Source organism: Rutilus rutilus, assembly GCF_951802725.1.
Source record: "Rutilus rutilus genome assembly, chromosome: 21".
In the NCBI taxonomy this organism is placed as follows: domain Eukaryota; kingdom Metazoa; phylum Chordata; class Actinopteri; order Cypriniformes; family Leuciscidae; genus Rutilus; species Rutilus rutilus.
In genome coordinates, this window is record NC_140226.1 from 16,356,232 (window position 1) to 16,377,646 (window position 21,415).

Genomic DNA, 21,415 nt, shown 5'->3' on the forward strand with positions numbered 1-21,415 from the left:
GGAAATACATATGAAACAATGCATTTCATTTAATTATATTACTTTGCCACGAGGAAAGACAGTAACGCGCAAAAACCTTCACCAGCTGACCGGATGCCTCCATTGGGCCGATTGTGTCGGGCCTTATATTTGCTTTCAAGTTATTGAATCGATGTGAACAATATCTTGACTTTGCACCTATGACACAGAGGAGCCATCAGAGGAGAGATGACAACAATGATTTATTGATGCATGTTCCTGTTTGTTGGTGTGCAGAGTGAGACGAGCTCTGAGAGTGGCCAAGTTGGAAGAAAATTGATAAGTTGAGTCACATTTCTCATGAACAGGGCTTGACATTAACTAGCCACACAGCATTTTCACTAGCCACATTTTTGTTGTTGTGAAATTACCTGATAAAAGTTGACTATGGCATGCTAAAATTTACTTGAACTAGATTTACAACCCTTTTAAATGTAAAACCACTGTACACACCCAAATCAAGTCTACATAAATATATAACAATACAGGTCATTATCATTAGCTCTGATAAGGTTGTGTGTAAAGCTCCTTTTTTTAAATAAAAGCATATGTATTATATGTTGCCACATAGCTCCACGACGTAACTCAGGGCAGCTAGCTGTCTCTTCGTTTCTGTAGCGCGCAAGGCAACACTGTGTGCATGTAATACTCATTAGGGCTGTCAAAATTGCTCAAAAATGACGTTTGAATATTCCCTTTAAAAAAAACACATAGCCTATATTCGAACTATTCTAACATCTGGTCGCACATTTTGTCAATGACGCGCATTACGTCAATAACAGGACAAATTAATACAAAGAGACATAACTACTTGTATAGGTAGTTTATTTAAGTTTAAACATATTTGACAACGTATTACTCACAAAAACAAGTAAATCAACTATATATGGCCAAGACGCAGACCTCACTCTCGCTCGCTCGCACTCGCAGGCACTCTTTCTCTCTCTCGCCCTCACCCACCCTCATGCTGCGTTCACACCAAACGCGAAGAGCGTCTGGCGCGAGTGATTTCAATGTTAACCCCTCATCTCCGCGCCGCTTCGCTAAATATAGGCGCCTAGTCTATTTTTGACGGACGCGCGTCCAAGTCGCACCAGAAATACAAAATAAAAGTAAAAAAAAAAACATTGTCAAATTCAAAATAAACACCCTGTGCAAACTCCCAAACGTATTACACACCAATATCCTTGGTAGAAACCATAGACTGTAGAAACCCAAAAATCAAGAAAAACCATGTCGGACAGGCAAATCACGTGGTCTCGTGCATCCAGTCGCTCCGCTTCTGAAATGCTCCTGGTGTGAGTTGGCACCGCGTGGAGGACGGAATAAAACCTTGTCGCAGACGTAATGCACCGCACACGCGTGTGCAGTGTAAATGAGGGGTTAAGTCAATGTAAAGACCATAGACTGTAAAAAAAGATGGACGACGCCCCTTCGCTCTCTTCCATTGATGAGAACTGAAGCCGCCAGAGTCCCGATATGGCGCTGACATATTGGAACTTGAGTCTGCGCAGTAGCGATCTCGGGACCAGACCTGCGCAGTAGTGAGCAGGAAGTAAAGCCGCGAAATCAGCGCTCCGCCCTCACTCTCGCAGAATGCACTCAGGTGCTGAGTCCCAATTCGCATACTATCCGTCCTAAATAGTATGCGAAACTAGAATTAGTACGTCCCAAATCGTAGCATGTTGAAATGAGTATTCCAAAGATACCCGGATGGTCTACTATTTCCGGTTAGAATTCGAAGTGCAGATCAATGCACACTCTAACGGCTAATATTGCCCACAACCCATTGCGTGCGGGAGGGAGGAGCTTTGCGGTGATGATGGTGATGTAAACCTGGCAGTCGGATGCAGCAACGGAGATGCGCCCTCAGTTTTTAAGTGTAAGAATTCAAATGTTTAACCCTAATTAAAGTTATATTTTATTGTCTCGTAATATTAATGGGTTTATGTTGTGCCAAAAAAGTACCGTGTTTATCTTGTTGGGTCCGATGATACCGAGCGCCTCATTGCAGGCTACAAAACAATAAATAAAAAGGCTCTAGTAAGTTACAGTGTCATGCAAGTGTCTTTTTTTATGTATTTCTTTTGATGTTTCTGTCTGACTTATTTGTAGTAATACTGTGGCTGTACATAATTATGTTAACTTTATCAGTCCAACCAAAAAAAACATGGTTACACTTTTACTATTGAGAGTGAGGAGTCACGTGCCGACTTGGGTTGATTTGGGCGGGGTCTGAGCCTGTCGGCCATGATGGTAGGAGACGCTATCGGTTGCCAGGGGCAACGCCTTCAGAACTACACAGAAGCGCGACTAAACATTCCAGAGCTCTTTCATTTTTGCGCATTATTAGGCTATTATTATTAGTTAATAATTTTTAGTTTTTACTTCCAGGCATGGTAAAACAGTGCGGAATTGCGAAAACCTCCTCTACTACCGAGTTAACAACACACGTAAACAATGATGTTTTGCCGCTGGAATCCTGCCAACATGGCGGATCGAGGGGAGGGGCTCTATACCGTGACGACAACTCCTCACTCTCAATAGTAAAAGCATGGTTCATTTTCATCGGGGTATTTTTAAGTATTATACATAAGTATAAGATTAAGTATAAAATACGTTAAACAATAGTTACACTATAAACTTTAAATAATTTAACTCAGAAAATAAGTAGCGCTAGCTTTTGTTACACACATTTGCACATGAACGTCAGAACCAGCCGCCTCACAAACGACCTGCGTTTGGTTGATCTGCGACGACGACGCCCTGCTTCACTCCTCAATTTGGTAAACACATTGTAAATGTATTGTGGAAAAAAAGATGGGAATAGTAAATAAAATTATATTGGATATATAAGAATGAATGAAATGTTAAATGTTTTGTTAACAGTTGCGGTGTGTGTAACTAGGCAACCACGTTCAAGTTCACGTTGCATGACGTCATCGAAGTATGTCCCAGAACGTGCATACTTTTTTGCTACACACTCAAAAGTATGTACTTTTTCATCACAAAAAAAGTACATACTTTTAGGTCGTAGTATAAGTAGGCGAATTGGGACTCAGCAAGGGAGAGTGGATTCTGCACACTTTTTAAAAAATTGATTGCAGTACGACAAGTAAATTAAATTAAAATAAAGTAAATACAATCTCCTCAGTCCTCCGAAGATCCCGGAAAAAATGTCCGTTGGTGCTTCAGTGACTACTTAGCTCAGAGAACCTGTCAATCACAGCTGTCAATCATGACGTTACTCCATCGCATCACGTAACTAACTAAAAACCAACTTATTTTTGAAACAGACACTTGAACTTACATCAGCGTGATAAAAACGACAGCAAATGAAAGAAACCACCTTTGGAAAAAAGATATTTGAAGTGTAATTTAATTGTTTAGTTGGTCTCACGTCCCGTTGAATAACATGGGGAGGCGGGGCTTATGACCTATACTAGGACCAGTCACTGGGGGGCGATCGAGACGTTTTGGCTTCACTTTTCAGGGCTTGTGCGGCACGCTTGGTAAAGACCATAGACAGTAAAAGAAATGGACACAGCGACCCCATTGGATTCAACGGAGACAAAGTGAAGTCAATTAGAAACTCTTACTTCCTGGGGGTCGAGCGTACTGCGCAGACTCAAACTGAGCTTGACGACGTAGATGTGACGTGAGCAACCCGTCTTTCTTCTAGTAGCTGTGCCAAGAGAAATCTGAATCATTCCCTTCCGAAACTTGCAGAGACGGAGAGTGTGAGTAGGAGGTGTTCATGAGCTAGGAGCAGGAGAAACGTTTGCTATGTATTCTGATTAATTATTTTTTCACTTTGTCTCCACGTCCCCCCGATTGCGCGCGAGCTTCTCCTCCTGTCCATACGGTAATTCTCTACTGTGCGACAGAGAGTCGCGTGGTTATGACGCAATCGTTAGCCTATTTTTACAAAAATTGCTTCTACGGGGCCATAACGGAAGCTACAAGGTAATGAAGCCTTTTATACATTTCCGTGTTTCTTTAGAAATAAATAATTGACAAATGGAGTCTTTAAACGCCTCAGATGTGAAGTTATTCGCTGTCAAAGTGACGGCAAAATGAATGGGAGTCAATGGGATGCTAACAGCAGGTGGGGGTCCGCTAGCCAATGGCGGCGCCCGGGGGTACCTTCAAAATAATAGAAAACCCTGCCCCCCTGGTAAAGACACGTTTACGCGCGTTTGGAGGTCTTGCGGCACGAATGCGTCACGCTCTCTGTGCATAACAGTTTAAATGAACAACAACAAAGCCAATTAAACCAATTTAAGGTCGCGACTCTTAGCAGGCTTCATTCAGTGATTGAAACAAATATTATTAACATTAATTTAAGTTTTACAGTATATAGAAACCGACATTGAACGCTCCGAACGAGCTGATGCTTTGGTAAACATGGAACTTTTCCTTGGCATGAAAGGTAAATAATCAAACCAGTGGAAGCCTGCAGTGCATGAAACTGCTGTATCTAACCTACCTTATTCATGCAATATCTATTCAGTCAGTACAGTAGCCTACACTTTAGTAATGTTTCTGCATTTTAGTTGCCACTGAGCGACTACCTTGAACATGACATGGTGTCTTAAAAGCAACCAAAGGCAGACCTAATTGTGTAAGACACACAAAAAAAGTAAAAATAACATGATTGCCATTGACTATAGGCCAGTCATTGGCCTATGTTCATAATATAAATCAATCAAACAATACATTCACTTCTAAAGTCACTTTTTGTAATCTCTATAGGATGGTTTATACATCTGCCACAATGATTTTCTTTTATTATTATTTTTTGTGTGATTTTCTTTTATTAGTTTGATTATTTAACATATCATAATTAATTTGATCAGATTTAATCAATTTGACAGCCCTAGATAAAAAATAAAATAAAATAAAAAATAGTTTCAAGTAGTTTATATAAATATCAAATCAGAACAAAATAACAACAAAAATCTCAATTGTTTATCCCTTTGAGCCAGTGAGCCTATATAGGCCCTTTCACACCAAGGACGATAATGATAAAGAAAAAGGAATAGTTTTAAAAACCATTCTAAATGTAAAAGAATAGAGTCCACACCACAACTATAACGATATTTGCACAGAGAAAAAAATATTGTTGGAATAACTTTCACAATGATTTTTTTTTTCCAGCTGAAAAAAACCCCAAAAAACATTGACAGCCAATCAGAAACCATCCTGCTTTAAAGAGCTTGTGTGTTTAAAGTGGCAGAAAACAAAACTGCAGCCCACAATTATAATAAACAGAACAGTAACACTTTTGGTTCCAACTCGCACTATTAACTAGTTACTTATTAGCATGCATATTACTAGGATATTGGCTGTTTATTAGTAATTATAAAGCACATATTGATGCCTTATTCTGCATGACCATAATACATCCCTTAAATAACCAGACTTAACAACCACCTTACTATTAATAAGCAGTAATTAGGAGTTTATTGAGGCAATAGTCATAGTTAATAGTGAGAATTGGACACTAATCTAAAGTGTGACCAACAGAACAATATTGTGGTTGGTGGTTATCATTATAGTAATCGTCCTTGGTCTAAACAGGCCTTAAAATTTCACAATTTTGGGATGTTGTGACATTCCTGAAGAATGATTTGATGAAGTTGCGGTCCATCAGCTGGCAAAAGGTCACTTCTCTGGAGTAGTCTAATGTGTTGGTCACATTCTCATGAGATCACGAAGGTCGAAGCAGTCGGCACACAGTAGAAGTTCAACTAACTCTGTGGTATCTGGCTACTCATAATGAGCCTAAGGCATGCTGGTAGCTTTTTCCCTCGCTTCAGGTAACATTTAAGACATAATGGAACTTGGAAGGCATTATGGAAAACTGAGGCCATTTTCTCATTGTGACTTAGGCTTTATGAATTTATATATGTTCCATTAGCATCATTCATATGTTGCATATTTGTAATTGCAAATTTTCAGTTCAATTTAACCCTCTTAATAATGTCAGACTATGAATTATGATTACATAGAAACTTCATGAATCACCACTTAGAGGAAATGTATTGTTTGTGGTACATTATGAAGCAAATCATTAGACAGCTACATAAAAGAATTACGTTAACAGACGCAGGAAATATTACTGTCGGGTTAATGATCTGTTTGCGAAGCAGGAATCGGAAAGTTGCTAATGTGGTTTGTTTTATAAAAGTGCCATGGAAATGAAATATGCATTCATTATCAGAATACTTCAAGCTGTTTCACTAAAATATTTCACTCCAAATTTTCACCAGAAATTGGAAGTATGAGCAAAACAAAATCCCTTTGTAAGTCTAAAAGACAAAATCCACAATTGCTGTTCCCTCTGAATGTCAAAAAATGAGGTAAATCGTCTCAGCCCACAGGTTTTATTGTTTAAGCTAAGTCATTATTGTACCTCAGTTTGTTTATTCCCCGCATAATGTTTTTATGTCCTATTTTTGCTATTTGTTTAAGATTTGTGGGATTTAATCACTGCTAATTGATACAAAATGTATTCATACATGTGTAAATTGCTCTCCTCCCTAGGAGAAATACACACAGTTGTTATAGTTGTTTTTAATAATTCAATAGCAACAAGCATCTAGAGTGGTGCTTTTACTGCAGATGCTGTCAAATAATTAACTATTTTTCACTGGTGAGCATGTAAACAGCGACCTAAAAGTACACGGTTTTGTAGGGTCTCATACTAACATTTGAATAAATTCAGTAGGGAGAAGAAATGAGGCAGAATCGGTCAACATCAATCTGTGATCTGTATTTAAGGGACGACTATGAAACAACAGCAACATTAATCAAGCCGCCCATCCAGATGTTCTCAAGGTCAGGCTGTTGCACACAAAAGGCTACACACTGGCACTGCGCTAGGGGAAATGCTGCATAATACAGTTTTAGTAAAGCGCTCATCTGCTGAAGAGGATCAGTAGATGAAGTTGATGTAGAATATGTGAGTTATAGATATGCATAGAAAGTTTCCCTATTTTCTTTCATTGGCAAGATTATTAGGCTGATCAGGGAGCTGACTATAATACATCTTTATTGTATTTTTACTTAACCTGTTCTTCAATATTGAATGTATGTTGGAATAAATCCGTTTTATGACAGCCACCATTTAAATGTTAATATAAATAAAACAATTGAAAAAAACAACAACAAAAAAACGAGTAGAGACATTGTCATTAAAATGTATTATAACACTTCCTAATGTGTAATTTATATGTAAGTATCCTACAACTACAACTGTGGTTCCCTGTATAGTTTACAGCATTAGTTAAGAGATGTTTCTTTCTTTGAGGAAATTTCTTATGTACTCTGATAGGCTCCAAATGAATCAATATTGAATCGAAATCGAATCACAAGCATGTGAATTGAAATCAAATTGCAAGCTTGTAAATAGAAACCTAATTTAATTGTGAAATCTGTGTAAATGCTCAGCCTTTGTGTCAATAAAACATGTTTTTATTATTATTTTTTACTTGAAGCAAATGTTGTCTTTTCCTTTTATTTTCTTGTCAGAATGCACCAGAATGCTTAATTTACATGTTAAAATAACACAAATTTTGTCCTGGGGTAGGCTAATGAGCAGTCTTACAAAAACGAGAGCTTACAAAAGCTACAGTAAACACTATATCAACACTAATGTTGGCTGGCAGGTTAGCGGAGGCAAAGCTTTGCCCTTCGCTACATCGTAGCGACAACATAAAACGTATTATTGCAACTGTTAATATAAAACACAACTACAAATAAGACATACTTAAAAGTTGTGAACCACAAACAACAGATTGTCCCGACAAAGTGGGAACTGCTTCATTTCAGGAGAAGCTTTGCATTGTGGTTCTGGAAGCTGTTCTTTGTAAAATGTGCAGCACACAGATACAATTTAGTGTTATAATGTTCAGGAACAGTGTTTAAAATTCATTTTAACCACTCTCGTCAGCCTTAGGAAGGTCACACAAATGAGTTTTAGAAACGGGGTGGAAAAAACAGTGTCTCATTGACATAGTGACAACACTGTCTTCTCTAACACGGCTCAACCAAGCCTCGTCCCCTTTTTTAGCATATTCCGTGGGCGGAGATTATTTAAATGAGAAACATTATGACTTCACAAAGCCTGGAAAAAAACGTGTTGTAGTCGAAACTAGCCGTTCGTCCTATAGTTCTTGGAAAGTGGATTCTGTTAACCCTTTGGAGTGGACTTTGAGCTTTGTAACCTAGCAGATCTTTTTTATGCTCAAATAGCAACATTACACACTAACTAAAATTGGAAAATTGAAAAATCATAATAGGATCCCTTCAACCCCTGTATGGGGCATTGAAACACAGGATGAGATCTCTTCATAGGATTATACAACCTTATCTCCCTAATCAGCTGAAAAGAGTTGAAAATGGTTTGATCTATGAAAGAATCATCTGGGCGAGCAGCCTGTTTTCAAGTAGTTGTGATGACCTTATAATCCTTTTATAAGAATTTAGAACAGCTTGGCGGATTTAACGACTGCATTCTTTGCCGCTGGCTGTCAATACTTCATGTGAGATGCACGGTGGAGTGGCAAATCCATGCAAATCAGTGTGATTGTTCAAAAATGATCCAAGAAAATAAAACATTTGTAAACATTTTGTTTCAAAGAAAGTGTGAAATACACATGAGTCCTCTGTGTCATGGTAGAATAAGCAGTCCTCAGTTTGATATGTGACCTGTCATATTAGCTCAGGGAGGCAAGTATGGACACATTAATCAGGTCAAAAGCTCCTACTAAATCACTTTCAACCCAAGGCTCTGGTTACTGCTAAAACACAGATAGAATGATTCATCAGGAGGCTGTATGATTGTTTTCCCCCTACATATTAAAGGTACAATATGTAAGATTTTTGTAATAAAATTTACCCAAGGATTTGTAAATCTAGAGAAATTCCAGTTAATGTTAAAATTTTAAATCCAGTTAAAATACATATATACATCTCTGGATGGTGAAAACAACATCTCCCATCGATCCACTCTCCTTCATAGCGTCATCAAGCTTCGCCTTTGTTATTGTCTCGAAAATACACAACCTCTGGCGGCGAAAACGTACATATAGTACTTTTTTATTTTTTTATAATCACTGGTTGTATCTTACTAGTGTAGCATTGTGTTTTTAATTTAATTTGATGTGTATATGCACCATAATATAGACATAATCTGATGGCTTTTGTAACTTTGTGAATGTGCCACATTCTACATTTGAGAAGTTGATTTTTAAAGCATTAGTCATCATTCCCAATTGCATTTTCTAACTCGAATGATTGAATTAAATAATAAATTAAATGAACCTGACAACCAAAACAGAAAAAGCCAGTATATTAATCAATATAGCAATTAGCTTTTATAAGTGGAGCAGAATAGCTTCAGCCATATGAATGTAATTAGAGAGCATTGCATGATTTCCCTTCATGTGGTGTGATTTTTATTCAATTATTTACTCGTCTGACACAATAATGCCTTCGAATTATCTTGGGGGGGTTTTGCTGCAATTATTGATATGCGATTAACTGTGATTAATTTGATGTGATTGATAGCCTAATATTTGTAGAATGTTCAGTGTTTACATAAACATTTGGCTGATTTGATTTAAAAGCGGAATGTATTATACAGAAATGTATGCGTCATGCAGGCAGCGTGGAGTAGATTGAAAGTTGGCCATTGTGCTTTTCTGCAGGCAAGTGAGTGAGTGCATGTGACCAAAATAATCAAACAAGACAATACCGGGTTCAATCTGGATGCACTCGCCCCACATGACGTTACTCAATTTGTTTGGTGTCCACATGCAGGTACGTTGATTTGATGGCGAGTTGAAAGCTCAGGAGTCAAGAGAACCTCCTTGTTTGTTTTGATGTAGTGCGTAAAGCGAAGTCATCCATCACCTCCTCTGACAGAGGACGAAATGGAGTCCATGTCACCAAAATCCCCTGGAGTCTCTCCGCTGCCCCTTTGTGCCAAGGCAACAGGTACAGGAATGATAAAGGCCGTCTCATTGTCCGCCAGTTCCAATGAAAAGATCTTGATCATGATTTTAGAGTTTTCATAGTGAAAAAAATGAAGACAGCCTTGTGCCATTTATTAGTCATGCATTCCTCGGCAGCTCTCCAGATGAATGTTATAATTGGCAGTTGAACTGTAACGCGGTTCATTATTCATATTGTGCCGTCTGTATCCGTAGAAGGCAGTTTGAGGGGGAAACTGATTCCTTCAGGACTTCCCATGAACTAAGTGTGATGCTACAGGAGCAACTTGAAAATGAATTTTTCGTTGACCGTCTACCAGAGGACAGACATCAAATGTGCGATAATGAAACCCCTAGAAAGGGAAAAGCTGCACTCCGTTTAATAGGCCCATCCATCGGACAGCTCTTTTTTTTTCTCGAGTGTGCCCATTAGAGGTGATGAACAGAGCAGAACACACAAGAGCTGGTAAAAACAACACTAGTGTGGATCTAGTGGAGCCTCTAGATTTCCTCATATAGTCACTCTTAATGCTTTAAAATCTATGCTGTTTCTGTCTGAACTTGGTGACTTTCATCTATACTGTATCAAACGTTTTGGTGCACGTAATAGAGTACATCCTTTTTTTCTTCTACCCTTATAGATGGTTGGCATAAGATGAGTTACATATTTTCCCGCTGTTCAGATATTCATAGAGAAGCTCCTCTCCACACAAGGTCATCATTTCAGCACTCATTACCTGTCGTTTTTCTTGTGCACACGCTGTGTCTACCAGGTTTCACTGGCATTTGTTGTAGCCGTCGCATATGTTCTTTAAATTAGTTCCCCTTCTTGACTTACTCATGTAAGCTATACTGACTTTATGCCACTTTTACTTATTTATTTTTTCAAGAAGGTTGTAAGAGTGCGGCCATTATCCATAACACTTGAGTGTATCAGGGTAAATTCCCCAGGACAGCTGTGGATGATGCTCCACTCCGAGTCGGAGCCGTCATTATAAATAATCTCAAAATTGCCCCGCACCTGTCACAGCTCACTGAATGCAAAACTTCCTAGAGGGATAATGATAACCTTGGAAACAGATAAATGTGCCATGCGTAATCACAGGCTCACGAGCGCTGTGAGGCTCACAAGTTTATTCTGGGAGGCAAAGGGGGGGGGGGGGATTCTGAAAAATGGAGGGAGGCCGTGACAGAAGGCAGGTATGAAACCAAGATTCTTTCTTTGCCAGCACTGCCGAAGGCTGGAATCTGAAGTCAGCGGTCAGACGGATGTGTGCCGTGCATTTAGAGTGCTAAAGATGCTGTAAAATGCATGAGAAGGGTAAAACACGGACACTGAGTTTCGCCATTTGCACAACATCACAGCTCAGTAACGCCTCAGCTCTGTGGGCAAAGGTTGAACGGTTCGGGTACTTAACCCTTTCATCATCTCAATGAATGTGAGGTTAAAAGATCCCTGGGCTGTTTTAACAGATTTATTCTTGGACCTGGCCTGGACGAGCATGAGGCAGTTGGCCGGCTTGATTCACATTAATATTTAATTCCTCACTTTTATCTCATTCCCACAATGTAAGGGGTACTGTAGGGCTTTGGATCCAGACTTGAGAGAGAATCTAGTGCACCTTGCTAAGCCTTGAGCGGAGAGCAGAGTTGAAAGACTGGTGTGAAAATGGAGGAAGCAATCAATAATATCCTCAGTTAGTCGGTGACCCCGCTGAGGATTGTTCATACCCGTTTGATCTGCAGGTTATGTCTGTGAAATTCAGTTCAGGTCAGGACCTGGTTTAGTAAATTCTGCAAAATAATGTTGTTGTTTTTTTGTGTTACCTACAGTGATTATCTGACTTTGCATTGGACACATGACACCGAAACTTATTCAAAAACAAACATGATGTGTTCAGATCCCCAACAGGCTTGTTTTTATAGTTTGAGTGGTTGGTTTTCTAAATGTCTCTTTAATTTGGATGGTATTGTGCTTAGCAGACAATAATCCATCACAGAAAACACACGGCATAAACCGTGTATAACCTTGTTGCAAGTAAACCTGAATTGAATATGTTCTGGGTCACGTTTTGTTATAGTATTTGAAGATGAGGGCATGTCATGCAACCTGTTGACATCTACTTAATTTGGCTCACTTCTTTCAAGAGACAGATGGATTTGTTGCCAACAACAAAAGTGTTTGCTCTTGCATTTTAATGTCGATAAGCACATTTATTTTCTATCAAAACTGTGCATGATTAGATAGTTGGTTAGTTTTATTTCATTATGTGTAATACCTGTCTGGGTGAGAACCAGAAATGTAATGATTTTTTGGCATCACCATAACCTGGCAATAAGTTACAGTTATACACCAAGAAAAATGTCTTGATTATGTTGTCATTGGTGAAATAACAATGAGACGGTTGTTATATAGGAAAAACGTTCCTAACATTCCAAAATTCAGTTTTAAACACATCATGACAAACTGCTAATAATCGTTTTTTTTAAGGAATTGGTCTGTGAATCCTATTTTTCTAACATGTTCATTCTCCAAGGACAGCAGCTATCAAAAGAGTAAGATTGCAAGAGCTGATTTTATCTGTGGGTTGTTTGTCTTTCACATGGAAAGATTGTTTTGTCTGGGAAATCATTTGAGCCTTTCAACCTTGTGACCTACCAAGATCACCTTGAATTATTAATTTGCTCATTTTAAATGTCTGAGTGCTGAGACATCTTTTGAATGCCACTCTTGGAGTTTGGACTGCCACGTGTTCTGACCAACAGTCACATCTTGATTTATGCCACTACATAAACATTGTGGACACAACTTATATTATTTTATCTTTAGAAGTGCTAAATTGGATGTTGTAAAAGTGACTATGCCTTTGTCACTATAATCATTCAATTTATCCTTTGCTTATGATGATCATATTGTTTGAATAATTCTGTGAAATTATGTCAATTGGTCAGAGAGCATCTTTGTTACAGTCTAAAATGAGTGCTGTTATATCACTTATGTGGTCACACTATTTTTGGTCATTGGCCTGTTTTCAAACTTGTATTTAGTTATACAACCTTCGGCTGAACTTTAATTCAGTTGATAAGATGCTTTTACAACTGTCATTGAATTTTTATTTCCATTTTATTTTCAATTTGTATTTTCAATTGAGTTTGTTAGTTGTCATTGCGTAATTATCCTTGTCAGTTTAGTGTTTCAGAGTTTTATAGTTTGAGTTTTTATTATGCAGTCCCTCCAGTTTTTCGCGATTCCGCGATCGCTGAATACAACGCAAAATCAACAAAATGTCGCATTTTTTTGCGATCCTGCATAATTCCTAATTTAACCGCAAAATAATCACAAAAATGAAAAAGACCTCACAAAACATTCAATTATAATCACCCAATTGAAATATCTCTAGTTTAATTAAAGTTTCAATGCATTTTTACGTGGATACAGATGTTGAGGGAAAAGGGGAAACTCCTTTTCCTCGATTTACTGAAGCCTATAATGTAAAACGCATTTTGCAGCTGCACAGCTAGCACAGTGAGTGTCTGGCTCACTCATTGGCTGTGCTGCGGCAACTGCACATCCAATGGCGCGGGCGCCTCTGACGTGTGCGCCAATGAGTTAGCATCATGCCATTACACATCAGAGCCAAGGGGGCGCGGCCTTAGCCTATATTAGTCCCCGAAAAACGCCATTTTAGCAGGTTTAACGACTGAAGCGACAACTTTCCAGGTTACTATAGTGTGGCCGGCTACGCAATACTCGTTCCCTCAGGGAACTGAGGTTACGATAGTAACTAACCGAGTAGTTCCCTTTCGAACGGTCACTTCGTATTGCGTAGCTATACGCAGTGGGGACACCATGCAAAACGCTGCACTATAAGTAACTGGTTGCCTACTGCAGCTCAGGACCCCTCAATAAATCACTACACCTGCTGTTAATATTTGCCCACAGGTTGTTTTAAAAGTTAATTTGATGAGAATTTGATTAGACCAAAAAAACAAGCTTTATGCATTTTGTTTGTGATTTGTGTCATGTATTACTATTGTGCATCTGACATAATACTATTATGGTAAATGTGATGTCCTAATTATAAAATATAAAAATCGTATAAAATATATAAAATATAAAGACATTTTTTCACAAATTTCTGGAAAATTTCACAAAATCAGTCATTTTGATCGCAAAAATCACACAAGAAAATCGTGAAATCCTGGAGGGACTGATTATGGTATTTTAGTGCGGACAACAGCATCAAATTTCTTGCCACTGTCTAGTGTTGTTGCTATTTGGTGGCATGTTTAGTTAGCCTGGCTGCGCCCTCCTACGCACTTCCGCTCAATTTCATTTTCCTTCAGTACTACGTCTGGGACTGCTGTATATTCTTAGGTTTCCAGAAATCAATTTTTTGTAGGACCAATCACCGAACAGAGGGAGTGGCTGAGAACGATGACGTTGATGTGATCACACACATGACTGGCGTCGGCCAATAGTGAGCCTACGTGTGACGTACAACACAGTACGTAACAACACAGCTGCTCTATCAAACTACGTGAAAAGACTCGAGGCACAGAGAGAAGGAAATGAATAGTGGAATAAAGTCGTTATTTTTGCTTGTTTTTGCGCACAAAAAGTATTCTCGTCGCTTTATAAACTTTATAAAAGACAGACATCTTATTCTAAACATAATTCTCTGATCATTCGGACTTGTTGTTTCTGGCCGGTTTCGCCGCATGACATACGTCACGACCACACGTTAGCGATTGGTTATGGCAGATCCTGAGTGACTCTGGGCAGATCCAATAGTTTTGAACTTTAACAGAGAACCCGCCTACAAGGAAGTAAACGTTTCTCAATGGAGAGAGGCCAGACTCTCTGTACAAATGAAATGTACGAGAGTCTGGTAGAACCAGGCTAATGTTTAGTGGCATGTTTAACTGAAATGTTAAACTCAAACTGAAATTGATTTGTGGCATTTTATTGTATTTTAGTTCATTTTAGAGTCATACAATATATTTTAGTTTAGTTTCATATTTTTAGTTTCTGTTGTATTGTTGTGTGACAAAAAAAATAAAAATAAAAAATAACTGTGTTGCATTAGCCAAGGAAGCAGCACAAATCTATTTTTGAGTGTTGTGAAACTCTTTACCTGTTTGAGATTCAGACACTTGAATCTTTGAAAAACCCATGACGCATCTTAAGAGAGGAGATTTAACATTGTGACCTATTTTACGAAATCATCCAATTTTCAAGTCAGGTCACAGACGAGACAGGAAAGTCCATCATGAGGGATTATGCTGCATAATATATTCACAGATTACTATTCTGTCTCAAATGCTGAAGCAAGGCAGTGCATGGAAATTCTGCAAATGTTATGCCAGTCATGACTAGAAACTGTTTGTCAGGTCATATCTTAACAGATTCAGTGCAGAGAGATAAATGGAAATATTACGGATTAAAAGTAAAATCAGACTCAGGGTTGATTAGGGAACAAAATTACTGCATATTTCAACATTTTATCATTTAACATATAAAATGTGTTCAATTATACTAATTCTGACAGAGACTTCTGGTTGATAGAACAGTTCCCTGACATTTATTTTCAGAATTGTTTAAATGGACTGAATTAGAGTTAAATCCAAGAGACGAGTGCATTTAAGGGCGAACAGTTTTCTGTCTATTAAATGCACTCCTAGTATCTGTGAAAGCCTACTGTCCAACTCTAGGGAAGGCCAATGCATCAAAATGGAAAACCTGACATTGGGTTGTTTCCCAGCAGCAAGGTTCAATCTCCACCTTTCTTTCAGCGATCAAAATAAAGCCAAAAGATCAGAATTTTGAGTTTTCTTTCTGTGCAAACACACTGTGTGGAAAACCAGTAGAAGACTGAGAGCACAATAAAACACATAAAGTTTCACAGCTTCAAGGATTTAATTTCCATATCTCATCTGTTTTGACTGGTAATTCTCCGTCTTTGCCAGAGATGTATAGTATAGAAGTATAAATAAAGACGTATTGGTTTGTTTTCTCAACTGTGGGCACTTGGATATTTCTAGATATAAAATCTATTTTAAAAATATGAATTATTAAAGTCTATGATAATCTAAAAATGTGAAATCATAAACCTTCTAGTTTGATTTATATAAATTTGTACACAAATTACGACATAGTTCTTGTGTCATTGCACCATGATCAACAGTTTTGCTACTGATACAAGTTTTGTTTACTTGTTTACCAAGAAGGAAACGGATAGCATGCTCAAGAAGAAATATGAGGCATGGTGTGTGAAAAAATAAAACAAAGAAAAATTCAAGGTATTGACTTGTGAAGAGATTATCAGTGTCATTTCCAGGTCATTTTGTGAAATTGTGCATAATATTTTATATACAGTATATATACTATATATATTTGTATTTAGGGACACGTAAAATGCCATACATTATATTAGCCTTATAAGACAAAGGAGCCTGTGATTTTATTACAGAAATGTTAAATATATGTCATGTCCATCACACAAATCAGACAATACATCATTTGAGATGTGATGGAAACGACACTGTCATTATTTCAGAAAGATGACAGAGTTCACATCAAATTGTGAAAGTGTGTTTTTTATAGAGTTTGCTCTCTAAAAGTGCCATAGTTGCAGAAACACCCTTTTGTGTTTGCATTTTTGCCTTGTCCCTCAAAACACAAGTGAGAATCGCATTAAATTCGTTATGCTATTACAGTGATTAAGTTCAGTCTTGGCTAAATGCTTCATTTCACGCTGGGGATTTTCTGAGCTTGCCTCAATTATGTTGTACATATATTAAGAAGCTTAATATATGTGCCACAATTAAAGAGTTTTCATTAGATCAGACTGAATGATAATGGAAGTGCTAATGCGGTGACATGAAGGTTCTTAGGATGCAAAGGTTAGGTCAGGGACAACTTCTTAATCATCTCCAAATGTCAAGAGGCAAAGCCTGGGTGCAAATGTAGATCCTAACATTAGCATGTACAGTAGCTCTTCAAAACACCATCATAGTGAGTGCAGTCAAGTCAAGCCATTTAAGGAATCAAACTTTCTTTGAAAACAATGAGCCCATGGCAAGAGCCAAATGACAACAAAGAATGAATTATTCAAAATGAAATTTGTTGTGGCACTAAATAAAGCACAACAAAGCCAGACATGACAAAGGATGAAAGGATTCCGGCAGTCAATAAACAGGACAGTCTCACGAGGGAAACGTCACTGTAGAGACTTTTATCCTGCACCACCAAAATGTCATTCTTGTGACACTCACCTTGATTTGAAGAATTGTTTTCAACCATAATGTGTTGTATTATTTGCATGATTCAAGTTTTAAAAAAAAGTCTCTCACCAAGACACAGAAATATTGTGAAATATGCTGTTTGCTATTTTAATATATTTTAAAATATGATTTATTCTTGTGATGGCAATGCTGAATTTTTAGCATCATTACTCCAGTATTTAGTGTTACATAATTCTTCAGAAATCTTTCGAATATGTTGATTTGGTGCTCAAGAAACATTTGCAACCATGATGCATTTTGTTTTCAGGATTCTCTGATGAATAGAAAGTTCAAAAGAACAGCATGTATTTGAAATAGAAATATTTTGTCACATTATAAATACATTTACTGTCACTTTTGATCGATTTAATGCATCCATGCTGAATTCTAATGGAATCCTCCTACACGCCACCAGATTGAATGTGGTTGAGGAGTGACGGTTTAGTGGTGCAGAATTTCTCTGTTGAGAGTGTGTTGGGTAAATTTAGAAGGTTGGTTTTTAGTTGATTGATGACAACAGGCGCAAATGAGTCACACCTATTTCTCTTAGAATTTGCAAATACATCATTGTTTATATGCTTGTGCCCGCATCACTCTGTGGGATAAAGACCATATGGATTATTGTTCATAGCTGAAACTGCCAGGCACATTTTTTATGTGACTGTGATTAAGAATTCCAAGCATGTTACATAATCCATCGGCCCAGAGGTGAGGTGAGAAATAAGTCAGTGCCTCCAAGATTGTTTCCATTAACAATTAATTAACCATGAATCTGTGATCTTGTGTCCTCTTGTTGACATTATGAAACATTCTCATTACTGTACCCTCATTCTTGTTTTGTTCCCATTATGAGGACGACGTGATCAACAACTTTAACAGGTTCCAAAAGTCTGAGACCGCATATACCTGTATGTATATATATATATATATATAGGTCACTAATCAAATGAGCACATTTGTGACATTGATCATGACTCCTTTGTACAGACAGCCAGAAGCTGAAGATGTTCTTTGGATCATCTAAAATCATGCTGAAGAACATGATCATCAGGTTTTATACAAACTATGGAATTCTAAATGAAATATGGAGTTCATGTATCTCGAGGTCTGCTGTCATCTGAGCAAAAGGGGGGCAAACTAAAAATGAAGACAATCTGGAATTCAACTTTTGACAAAAAATGTGCTTATAATATACACTACCATCCAAAAGTGTCTTAAAGTCACCAAGGCTGCATTTATTTGATAAAAAATACAGTAAAACCAGTAATACTGGGAAATATTATTACACTTGACTTTACTGTTTCTTTTTTCTATTTAAAAAAAGTAATTTATTCCTGTGATAAAGCAATTTTTTAAGAATCTTCAGTCACATGATCCTTCAGAAATCATTCTAATATGATGATGTTCTTCTCAAGAATCATTTCGTCTTATTATTAATGTTGTGCTGCTTAATATTTTTGTATAAATTGTGATAATCTAGGATTTATGTATGAATAGAATGTTTGAAATAGAAATCTTTTTACACCTTTTATAATACATTATAAAAAGTATTTACTGTAACATTTTTATCAATTTAATGCATCCCTGCTGAATTAAAAAAAAAATTAAATTTTTTTATAAATGACCCCAAACCTTTAATGTAATGATAAAAAAGGAAATTTTAAGGTGGTCTCAGACATTTGGACTTTTTGGCTCTATATGTTTATATGTGCAATTGCATCTGTTTGGAAACAGACTTTTGAAGCAGAACCTTATCGGCATGCTCTGCCAGCAATTGTAATCGATTAACATCAACCACTAACCTTGTGAGTGGCCACTTCCCCAGAAACAATTTTAATGGGATGCTTATTTATTAAGTCTCTCAGTTGCAGTTTCACCGAAATGCTGGGAAATGTTTAAGCACTTGTCTTATCTCGGTTTCTAGCCCTTGAGCTTGACTATGCAAGATATGTGAGCTCTTTCCAAATGCAAACCTTGATATGTCGTAATCAGGCCCCAGGGGCAGAAAGAGACAGCACAAGATCCCTGATCCACATACTCGATAGTACAATTATTAGACATTAACCTTTCAGACCGTCAAACTCATTTGGCTAAGAGTGGTACAGCTCACAAGCTCAACATCTCTCTGCCTCTTAATGTGTTATCAGCTGACAATCTGAAGTGGTTTATAAAATAAATTCATAATTTTGTGGCAGGGATTACAACTGTAGTTGTTGATAGTCATGAGCAGCTTGTTACTAACTGTCATGAGCATATAAAGAGAGTTGGAGATCAGCTGTGAACTGAATTGTTATTTTAGGTCCACTTTGCTTTGACACAGTTTCATTAAATCTATGACAACAATGTATCAATGTATCAATATACTCACACATTATGATATTAGTAGACAAATGGGATGTGGAATAATTCCAAACAGGGTGTCAGTCAACCGAAGGTGCAATTGCATTGTAGTGGATTCTTCCATTTTAGACAGATTACAAAACTTACCTCTCAACAGGGACAAAATATAAATATATGAAATATCCTATTTTAAGAATGCCATTAGCCAATAAGTTTACCTAGAAAATACAATTACCAGGCTTTTCAAAGAGCATGATTTGAACATACTTTCAGAGCCTTGTAGTAGAAGTATCTCTATAAAGCTGAAAGAATAAGTCGAGACCTATTTGAGTGGAAAAAAGAATATACACAGGGAAATGCCAATGATACATGTAAGCCAAGACAAGCAAGGCTCAGCAGGCCCACCGTAATAACCCACCTTTGACCGAGAGAAGGAACACGGCTTAACTAAACAGCCTTTTATACATTCTTCTCATTTAATTCCATTTCCTCTGTGCCCTGATAACCTGACAAGTTGTGTAAATCAAAAGTCAAAAGTTCAAATGCTATGTCATAAATTTCCCGACTGAAGAAACTGTATACATCCATAAATTATGGCTTGAACTCTCTCATTCTCTCTCAGCATGATGCTCATCCTTAAATATTTTTGCTGGGTTCATTGCATTTGAACAGGTGGTTCCAGGCCTATATATATTTACACGGTAAAAGTATACCTATTATTCAGATCTCATATTATTATTATTATATATTATAATGTATTATTGTATTATGTATTATTTAATGTATAAATTAATATTGCATTTCTGTTATGATATCTCTTTGGCTGTTTGACATGGTGATGACAATCAGTGCGTTTACATGCACCCTCTTAATGGGATTATAATGGGATTTTGGCAATAATGCGATTAAGCTCATAATCGTAGTAACCATATTCACATTAAACTATATGTACGCCGATTTTAATCGCAATAACACCTTAAAGGTGAACTAAGTAACTTTTTTACCTTAACTGAACAGCTTCGGAGTCATTGGAATGGTTATATTACTTATTTCGGGTTGAATGGTGGTCGTTTCGCACCCCCCTGGTGCCCGTGAGCGGAAAATCCGCACTTGCAACTTTGAGCCGGCGGGTCGCCGGCCGCCGCGTCAGGAAGTATCGCGTGATATCAGGTCTCGCGATGTAAACAATTGCTTTACGGCCAAAAGAAATCTGCTAAAATGCTGTCATTATTGCGCTCCCTCACGCTGTTCGAACCCGAATGAAGAAGACGTTTTAAAGAATGTCCCATCTGCTTTGATGTCGTTGATACTAGCCTCTGGTGTCTGAGAATCGCCAACGAGTTTTTACAACAGTGTTGTCAAATATCTTTTCCGAAGCTGTGGGGGGAGCTCTAGAGAGAAACCTGCGAGCAAAAAGCGAGAATACAGCGAAGAAATCCCGAAACTACTGAGCCCCGCTTTAATCGCAGTATTACCGCTCTGACCAAAGTGCACATGTGCTCGATTCTACACGGATGCAGTGTTGTTTACACAACTTCATGAATGAAATTTTCAGTTCTCCACATTGCTAAACTCTGTCAACACAACACAGTCTCTGCTCCGTATCTTCATCCAGACGGCGCAAAGCATGCAACGGCAGACCTGTCATTGCGATGTTCATCAGGGCGCCGAACAATACGTCCATAAAAATGTATTTCACACTGTATGCCCATCTGAGTGTGGTATAACCATACTTATCCATCAGAATAATGAAAATTGCATGTAAACTG